Source organism: Lynx canadensis, chromosome D3 (assembly GCF_007474595.2).
Source record: "Lynx canadensis isolate LIC74 chromosome D3, mLynCan4.pri.v2, whole genome shotgun sequence".
Taxonomy (NCBI): domain Eukaryota; kingdom Metazoa; phylum Chordata; class Mammalia; order Carnivora; family Felidae; genus Lynx; species Lynx canadensis.
In genome coordinates, this window is record NC_044314.2 from 37,627,637 (window position 1) to 37,638,898 (window position 11,262).

Below are 11,262 nucleotides of genomic sequence, written 5' to 3' on the forward strand. Positions count from 1 at the left end.
GAGCTGATGTCAGTCAGCACTGAATCCACCATCTTCCTCCCCACACCAAACCTCCCCCGATCCTATGGGCTCCAACACACAAGCTGACTTCAAACACTGTCATCCTCAGCAGCCACCATCCCGGTCACGGAGCCAAACACCAACCTACCTGCCTATCAACCTGTAAACTGACACTTCGGCCAAAACCAAATCCAGATGCAAACCACGACCCAACCACCATCTCCTGACCCCCTGGCGCTTAGATTCCCTCACCCTGCCAAACCTGCTCTTCTCCATCTGCTTCCTAGTCCCCTCCCGTTCTCCTAACCACAAGGCTTCTAGTTTCACTTGCTTAGCTACCGACCTAGAAGTCACACAACCTTTGTGATTACGCCATTTTGACACATACAAAAAATCCCTCACCTTTTGGACATCTTCAGCCTGTCCATCCCTAACCCTAGACGAGTCCCACTGCCCACTTGTTCTGCTCCAACTTCCAGGATATTAACATCACAGACAAAGTTCTGAGTCCACGGTCCAGCCATGCTAAGTAGCCAGATGGAGGGGCCCTCACCGCTCTTTACAAACCCTCTCTTGGATGCCCCTCACCACCCCCTCCCGTGTGCGCACCCTCATGGACCACCCCACAGGATCCTGGCCTCTGACTCTACAGTGTCACCTCCTCACACTCAAGTCCCCTCCACCTCACTTTCACCTCACACTCCCTTTGCTCCCCTCTGAGTCCTTCCTCCTTTTCAAGGATCATGCTCGCCTCACTTGTACACTTGACTGCATCCTCTTCAGCCTCAGAAGCCTGGTTCCACAACACTCCTCTCTTCTTTCACACTCACCAGTCAACTTCACTAGCCTCTCTCCCGAGGTAACTTTTAGGCAAACTGCGCCTGAAGGGTTTTGTCCCTCCCGTCTCCACGAAAAAAATACTCTTAAAAACTGAACTGTCAACATTTACAAATCAGGACACTTCACTGGAAAAATCAAGATTCCTGGCTTCTCTGGTAAACTAGAATCCTCTGCCACCACTGAATGAGCACACCCAAATCGCAAAATCCCAGGAGCTGATTACTGGTGGCCCCCTTTCAATGGGTATTTGCCATCTCCAATGCACCACATTACTCTTTCTTCGTCCCTGGTCAAAAGACTCGCATGCTCCTTACCTCCCAGTCTCACAGACGGCCACCACCACACCAGCCCACTGCTTGCAATTAACAGGCTCTGCTCCTTCCAGTTCTAAAAGACATTTCCCTCAACTATCCCAATTCAAGCTACACCCCCCCTTCCCCCTCCCCACAATATTTCCTTCAAGGAAGGGTCCACACTCACTGTCCCACTTAGCACTATGCACTCACTCCTACACCCCCTGTAATGTGATTTCCACTGTTACCTCTCTGCCGAAACTGAAGAGAGCAGAGAAAGCAAGGAAGTGGAAGAACGCTTTTCACATTTCTGCCTGCTCAACAGCACTGGACATAGGTGCCTGTCATCCTTCAGAAGGTCTTCCACCTGGGCTTTTCTCCTGCTACAGAAATCACATAGACCTTCCGTGGTTAGAGACCTAGCCACACCTCTGAATGACACACGGGCCCCGTCAGCATACGCTGTCCCTGTAACACTGCCACCAGCAAACCCAGCTTTCAGAGTTTCCCCAAGGACAAAAACAACAGGAAAAAGACTCAGTCTAAAACTGACCACAGTCTCACACCTCTGAAGGTAAGCACACTGATTTACTAAACACATACTGATCACTTGTCAGCTGGTAGGGACTGGTGCTTAAGAGACCGGTAAAACAAGGTCCCTGCCCTTGCTTAGGAATTCAGTCTAGAATGGACACAGATGGATACAATGACAGTGTCGACATAATACTTGATATGATAAGAAGGGGGGAAAAAAGAAGCACAAAAGAGAAGTCCAGGGAGGGCCAGAGCAGCTTGCTGAGAGAAACACTGGAGCCGCCCTCGGCATCAACAGATCCACTGTCACCATTTTAGTCCAGGCCCCCTGCAATTCTCCCAACTGGCCACCAGGCCTCCTTTTTAGTCATCCTAAACTCTCTTCCAAATCCATTCTCCACACTGCAGCAGGGGTGGTCTGCTTAAAATTCAAAACAGAGCTCTCTCCTGCCCAAAACCTCTCAACAGCACTGCAAATACGGTCCTGCCACATCTGCCCCATGCGGATTTTTCTCTCTCATCTCACCCCACCTTCTGTGGCACCAGCGACCCCTCAGCCACACGGATTTTGCAGTTCCTTAAACAGAATGAGTTCTCCTCAGTGACACAGTCTCTGCATACACCATTCTTTTCCCCTGGAATCCTCTTGCCACCACTCTCTGTATGAAAACCATTTTGAACCCTGGGTCTCAACTGAAATGTCATTTCCCCTGTTTACTTGTTTCTATTTCTGTCTGCCCCATTACATTGTGTGATCAAAACAAAACCAAGTCTGTTTTATTCACTTTGTATTCACAGTGTCTGGCATGCAGCACGCTACCAATATTTGCTTGATGAGGACATAAAGGACTTCTCTTCTAGAGTCCTAATGTAAGCATCCCCTCAGGTTCATTTCTCAATCATCTCTACCACTCCCTATTTTTAGCACCCCAATGCTAATCATGCTTATCTGTCCTGTCCAGACCTGACCTGGCCTCCCAAGATCAAGTATTGTTACTATGATGCCTGCAGGATAATTCCACCTGGAGTCCCATTCTGATACTTGCAATTGGACATGTCTCAAGACACATTCATTAACTATCCTCAAACAAAATTTATTTTCCTGTTGCTGTTGACGTTAACATCCTCTTACAGGCTGAGTGACTGACTTCTCTCTTTCTTTAACTCATTGACAAGAACAACTGCTTCCATCTCTAAAAATGCACCTGTATGTTCCTATACACACAAGTAACTGACCTAGTGCATTAGCCTCATTTTCCTGCCTCTAATCTTTTAAAATATGGGCACATTAAAGCTAAATTCTGATGTCTACCAATACTCCCATCAAAGTCCTTCAATGGCTCCTTGCTGCCTTCAAAGTTCATACTATTCAAAGCTCCTATCAATCTTGTCCACACTATTCTCACAAGGCAGTCTAATTTGGTGGTTAGGACCAAAAACTCTGCAGCCAGACTGCCATGCTAAACGCACAGAAACAAGGACAGATGCAGATCCCTCTGTACTACTGTTCCTTCATCTGTACAACGGGGATAATGATAAAAAGTATTTACCTCTGAGGTGCCTGGGTGGCTCAGTCAGTTAAGCATCTGACTCTTGATTTCGGCTCAGGTCACACTGACAGTGCAGAGCCTGCTTGGGATTCTCTCTCTCTCTTCCCCTCACTTTCTCTCTCTGTCCCACCATGTGCACTCTCTCTCAAAATAAATAAACTTTTTAAAAAAGCATTTACCTCCAAGTGTTGTTATAAAGACGTAAGTGATAAGGAGAACCCTTAGAATAGTTCTTGGCGCAGGTCAGTGCCATACACATTGTGTTTTACCACCCCATCTCCAATTATCAATAGCCTACATCCCAGTCTATCTGAACCAAGTCACTCTTCCTTAAAGCTTTTCACTTTCCCTTCCAAGGTAAAAGCCCACAGCTGATAAGCACCAGCCGTTAAGCTGCCAGTATTCCACCCCTCTTGAAGGGCATTTCCCGTCAATAGCTTCCACCACAAAGCGCCTTTCTCTCCAGGAGTGTCCTTTATATCTCAAGCACTGAAATTCTCCAGAGGTTGCTCATCAAAAGATTTCCAGCCCTGTTCAAAGACTGTTAGTCTACAATTAACCATCCTCTTCTTCCCTCGACTTTCTCAATTCTCTTCTAAGTTTCAGATCAAAGGCAATCCTACCACCATTTTCCATGCCCCGTGGCAAAAGTGTTTTAGTTCTCCTGTGTCCCTAATCTGGGTAAAAGTTGAAACTTTCATGACTACTACATCCCTGCAACAGTTCTATTACATCAGATAGTGTTCCCTTTGCATGGAAACACTTTAATTAAAATTAAGTTCTGCAATGTTATTATGAGAAGAATATGGATGGACTTCAATACCTGAAGCAGCCAACCCTCACCATCATGACAGTGCTGCCCTCTAACCCTCTAAAGTCCTTGCTATGCACAGGAACTTGGGAATAATAGTAAACTGTGTATTAATAACTCTGCTCATTCCTAGGGATGGAAAAATAAGAGTTATTACCAGAAAACTTAACCTTAAGGAAAATAATAAATCATAAAATGTAATGTGTAATTTCTGAAGAACAACCCAGTAACTTAACATATGGCCTTCTCAATGCAATGCAAATTCTGCTCCTTTTAATAACTGAACTGATACTTGAAATAAACATTTTTTTTTAATGAGAAGGAAGTCATAACTACCAAAGACACTAAAATATAGCAAAAACCATGACATCTTAAAAAGTCTTTAAATCACCTTATGGCACTCCAGAAGGCTTTACCTAGTGTCTCTTAGGTCTTACAGCTGAGGTTGTCAACTAAAAAAGAAATATACCGAAGCCTAAAGAGGTCTTTACAGAACCAAAAAGAATCATATGCTCTCTGTAACCTCCGAAATCATAACCTGCCACGACTGTAAAATATTCTTATAAACACTTACAAGAATTTATTTTATGATTTACAACAATTTAAAGGAATTCTAAAAATTAGAGGAGAAATGGGTCCATAAACCAGAGATGCACTCTCAACACTCATCACTATTACTACAGCTGCCCTAAACAATCCTAAACATTCCTTCTCCTTAAGGACTAAAGGGGTTTCACACTGAGAACATCTCTAAAGACAAAAGTACAAGGAAAACAGTAGAGCAGAAACTAAGCTGAACTGTTAATCGTTCATTTATAACTTCAAAAAGAATTAAGTCGTTAAGATCTAGGCAGGACTAACCAAAGTGTAGTCCTTAGAGAGCAAATTGCTTATACCTACTCCATGAAAAGGTACATACAGAGATTGAGAGTAAGCATTTATAAATTCTGACTGCAATTTGACAGAAATTTTATATCTATTAAACCTAATGATTTTAAAAATCTGGGAGTTACATAACGCATGACAAAGGAGGGGTGTTAAAAACTGGTCCTTCAGGAATGTTTGCTTCTGGGAAGATGGAGTAGATGTACTTTTTCCTATTCCTCCCATTAACTATAAAAAATTTGAACTGCATATAAAACAAACATAAGACTCTCAGATGTGCAAAGAAGGCAGACTAGACCTCAGGCCCTGAGGAGCAACACAATGGTGTGTTTCCTGGGTTTTATTTTTGCCTCATACATCCCAGACTTGGAGCTGAATAAGCTGGCAACCTGGGAATGCCAACGGGCAGAGACAAAATAAATCCCAACAAAAGCCTGTTTTCTCTAGCCGGAGGACCAGAAATGGGACATCCTACCAAGACAGAAGACTCTTACAGGGAAAAAAACCAAAACCAAAACAAAACCCTCTACTCCAGACAAATAATACAGAAAAAACTGTGCTCTAACCTAGGCCAGCAAAGGTTAGGTGAGTAGCTTAGACTTCCATGTTCTCACCAGGCTGTAACAAGGCACTCAAGCCCCTCCACGGTACAGTGACACTGACAAGGCTAAACAGGGAGCCCAGGCTTTCATCCACGTCAGCTGGCATCAAGGCACCCTTCCACACCACCACCCTCAGAAACCCTGGACCTCTACCCCACCTGGTAAACAAAACACTCTACTTCTGGGTCAAGGAAGCCCAAGTGGGGAGCCTGCACATCTAATTCCTCTAAGCAATAACAAAACAGCACCACATGCTGCCCCCTGCCTCTACTGGAGTGGTGTCAAAAAGAAGCCAGCTAAAACAAGGGCTTAAATAAGATCCAAAATTTCATAGAATGTGAAAATTTCCAGGTTTTAATTTTAAAAATCACCCATCATACCAAAAGTTAGGATAAATTCAAACTCAATGAAAAACACATCAGTAGACACCAAAACTAAAATGACTTATCAGAATTATCTGCCAATGATTATAACACAGCTGTGACAGAAATGCTTGAACAGATTTCAAACATGCTTGAAACAAATAACCTTAGAAAAGAAATAGAAGATATAAAGAAGAATCAAAACAGAAATTTTAGAGCTGAAAAATATCAAAATAAAAAGCTAAGTGGATGGACTCAAGAGCAGAATGGAAGGAATAGAAAAAATAAAATGAAAAATACAGCAACTGAAATTAAGCTGAACAGAGAAAAATAAAGAAAAACAGACAGTAGGGACCTGTGGGACCATAATAAAAGATCTACCATTTAAGTCATCAGTCTTGAAAAGAAAGGAGAAAGAACAAGGACTGAAAAAGTACTCAAAGAAATAATGGTGAAAAATGTCCCACCTATGTAAAAGACATAAACCTACAGATTCAGGAATGTGAGTGAACCCCAAACAGTATAAACCCAAAGAGATCCATACCAAGATGTATCATAATTAAATTTCTGAAAACTGAACTAAAAGAAAACTCCTGACAACAGTGAGAAAAAATGACCCCTTAACCAGAGGGATAACTGGATGACAACAGATTTCCAATCAGAAACTACAGAGGCCAGAAAAAAGTAGTACAACATTTTTCAAGTGCTGAAAGAAAAGAACAAGATGGAATCTATGACCAAAGAAAATATCCTCAGGAATGAGGAAGAAATCAAGGCAAGGGGTGCCTGGGTGGCTCAGTCGGTTAAGTGTCCAACTTTTGATTTCAGTTCACGTCGTGATTTCACAGTTTATGAAGACAGAGTCCTGTCAGGCTCTACACTGGAGCCTGCTTATGATTTTCTCTCTCTCCCTGCCCATCCCCCGCCAAAATTAATTTTAAAATAAATAAATAAAATAAATAAATAAAATTGGGGAAGGTAAAGGGATATAAAAGGAAATAAGGTTCCTATACTTCACTTGAACAGGTAAAATGATGATACCAATACACAATGATAGTTATGTATATAAAATGTAACAGCTAAAGCAATGAGTAAAAAAACAATTTTAATTTGTTAAATTAAAATTAATTTGTTTGGGGTGCCTGGGTGGCTCAGTCGGTTAAACGTCTGACTTTGGCTCAGGTCATGATCTCATGGTTCATGAGTTCAAGCCCCACATCAGACTCTGTGCTGACAGCTCAGAGCCTGAAGCCTTCTTCAAATTCTGTGTCTCCCTCTCCCTCTTTAATAAAAAATTTGAAAATTTTTTAAATAAACAGAAATAAAATTTAAATTGTTTAATTTAAATTAAATTTAAAAAACATTCAAAAACAATATAGATAAATCAACATGATTTCCAAAAACAAATGTTCAAATAATCCACAGGAAGTAAAGGATATCCAGAGAAACAAAAAACAGAAGGCACAATCAAAAAACAAAAAATAAAATGGCAGACTTAAGTCCTAACAAAAAAATAATTACATTACATGTAAATGGCCTACATGCATCAATGAAAAGACAGGAATTGGCAGAATGCATTAAAAGACATGATCCAACTACATGCTGTCTACAACAAACATTTCAAAAGTAACAATACAGGTTAAAAGTAAAACAATAAAAAAAAAAGATATATTCCCCAGTTAAAAACAAGCAAAAGAAAAAGTAGTGGCAATATTAATATCAGATAAAGTAGAATTCAGAGCAAAGAAAATCACTAGACACAAAGAAGGACATCATATAATGACAGAAAGGGTTAATCCATCAAGAAAACAAAGCAACCCTAGATGTGTATGCACCAGAGAGCAGCAAAATATGTAACTACAAACTGCCATAACCTAAAAGGAAAGACAGCCAAATGCACAAATATACTTGGAGGCTTCAACATCCCTCTCAAGATCTGACACAATATCCAGACAGAAAACCAACAAGTATAGAAGAACTCAACACCACAACCAACCAACAGGATCTAACTGAACAATTCACTCAACAGCAGAAAACACATTCTATTCAAACATTCACAGAACATACACCAAGAGGGACCATATATTGAGCCATAAAATAAGCCTCAACAAATTTAAAACAACTGAAATCACAACATGATTCGGTGTGTTCTCCAATTACAACGGCATCAAACTAGAAATCAAAAACAGAAAGATAACAAGAAAATCTCCAAACACTTGGAAACTAAACAACTTACTCTTTTTTGTTTATGTTTTTATTTTTGAGAGAGAGAGTGTGAGCGGGAGCAGAGGGAAAGACAGAATCTTAAGCAGGCTCTATGTATGCTCAGCGTGTAACCCAACACGGGGCTGGAGCCCACGACCCTGGGATCACAACCTGAGCCGAAAGCAAAAGTTGGCAAAAAACAAAACCTATCACAATTTGTAGGATACAGCTGAAACAATGTTGAGATGGAAATTTATAGTGCTAAATGCCCTCATGAATATAAATGCAAAAAATTCTCAACAATTACTAGCAAAAACAGAATTCAGCAATATACACAGTTACACACCATGACCAAGTGGGGTTTATTCCAGGGATGCAATGCTGGCTCAACTCAAAAGTCAACCAAAATAATCCATCACTATCAACACGCTAAAGAAGGAAAATCACATGACCATACTAATGCACAAAAAGCACTTGACAAAATTCAACACCCACTCATGATAAAAACTTTCAGAAAGACAGGCATAGTGGGCAACTTCCTCAACTTGATAAAGAGCATCTACAAAAAATTTACAGGTAATAATACACGTAATAGTGCACAGTATCAGTGCCTGGCAATTCATTTTTTCAACTGTAGTATGAATGCCTGACATTAAGCTTTTCATTGCCCAGGCATCCACTTCAAAGACATCATCCCATCTTGAATAAACAGAACAGCCTGCTACACAATTAGATAAAGAACCAGGCTGCCCCACCCATGAAGTCCCCCCACCCACTCTTTCTTAGGAAATGCTATTACACTTAAGTAACTAACCATTGGATAGCTTTCTTTTCCCTTCCCATGCCCTAATTCCCACTCTTATGTTTTAAATTAACCAGTAAAGAGTGAACCTGCAAAACCCTAGACACCTCACCATCTACACCATTAAAAGCAGAACCCCAGGTGTGCATGCTCTATCTGCTGTGTGCCCCAGACGTGGGGTGTACCCTCAAGGACCTGTGTGTAAGAAACCTTATCATCTTGTCAAAGTTCACCAAAGATTGTTGCTGAGGTGTGTCTTGCAATCATAATAAGAACTTCAAGAGCCAGTCCACAACACTGGCTGCAAAAGGGAAAAGTCTACGAACGGTGAGAGCTCCAGACATTTCTAATCAACAGTATCACTATGGATAAACTGAGACTGGCCCAAACATGATGAAAAACTAAATGCTTTCCCCCTAAAATCAGTAACAAGGCAAAGATGTCCTCTGTCAGTATTCTCATTCAACATAGGATTGGAATTTTAGCCAGTGCAAGAAGGCAAGAAGAGGAAATTAAAGTCAAGTTGATTGAAAAGAAATAAAACTGCCCCTATGTATACATGACATACTTATCTATTTAGAAAGTCACAAGGAATCTACAGAAAAACTCCTAGAAGTAATAAATGGATTCAGCAAGACTACAGGAACAAGATCAACACGAGAAATTTAATGTTTCTCTACATTAGCAATTAACACATGGACACCAAAGTTTAAAATATGTATCATTTTCAACTGCTTGAAATAAAAATACTGACATGTAAATGTAACAAAACACACACACACACACACACACACACACACAAACATAGATTTGTATGATAAAACCACACAATACTAATGAAAGAAATCAAAAATATAAATAAATGGAAAGATATACCATGTTTACGGACTGGAAGACACAACTTAGTAAAATGTCAATCCTCCCCAGACTGATACACAGATCTACTACAATTCCTATCAAAATGCCAGCAAGAGTTTTGTATAAATATAAACAAGATTATTCCATAATTTATATGAACAGGCAAAGGAACAAGAATAGTTAAAACAATTCTGAAAAAGGAGAACTGGGAGGAATCAGTCTACACCAACTTATGTCTTACCATACAGCGCAGTAACCAAAACTGTGACAGCGGTGGAGGGACAGACACACAGACCAATGGAACAGAACAGAGAACCCAGGAATGGATTCATGCAAATATACCCAACTGCTTTTTTTTTTTTTTTTTTTTACAAAGACACAACCAATTTGATGAAGGAAAGATGTTGCCTTTTCAACAAATAATGCTGTAACAGCAAAAACTACAAACAACCAGATGTCCTTACACAGATAAATGGTTCAAAGAACCATAAAAGTACACCCACACTATAAAGTACTACTCACCAAGACAAAAGAATCAATTATTGATACACGCAACAACCTAGGTGAATCTCCAGAAATTATACTGAGTGAAAAAAAAAAAGCGAATTCCAAAAGGGACTCACTGTATGATTCCATTTATAAAACATTTTTGGAATGACATAATGATAGAAATAGAGAACAGATTAGTTATTGCCAGGGCTTAAGGAGCACGTAGGAAGGTAGGAAGCAAGTGGGTGTGGCTACAGAACATGCAGAAACCTTGTAGTGGAAATGTTCTGTATCTTGACTATCCAGTGACATGGTCATGGGTCTGATACTATACTATAGTTTTACAAAATGACACCACTGAGGGCAAACGGGTAAAGGGCACACAGGGTCTAAATTCTTATAACCGCATGTGGATCTACAGTTATGTCACAAAAAGTTTAATTTAAAAAACAAATTGGATCTTCACTCACTGCTCTAAGGTTCATCATCCAAATATTAACACTTCAGAATGGCTCTAGCCTCTTAAGAACTACTTATTAATCTTGGCTTTGTGCTGGACTAAATGAAGACACACAGATATAAATGTAAAATACTATCCCTACCCTCAAACACCATACACTCGAGTAGAATGACAGAGGCATTAATCAACACTGAAAGATTTCGTAAAGTAGATGGGATTTGAGCAATCAACGATTTATTGAGAAGAAATCATGTACAAAGACACGGAGCTAGAAATCAGCACAGTTCCTATGGAGAAAGAGGCATGTACATGTTGTGATGTTTTAAAAACAGTGTGGTGTAATTATGGAAGGTCCTCAAAAGTCACAGAGAGGTCAAATTTCACTTACTCAAAGAATCCTTTCCTCATCAACCCAGACAACCAAAAGCAGCAGCTGCCCCCACCCACAGTCTCTCCAGCATCCTTTACTGTTTCTTTACAGCACTCATCACAAGTTGTAATTATTACATACTTATTTGCATGTTTATTTGCTTAATGCTGCCCCACTTTCAGATATCTCAACTATCTAGTA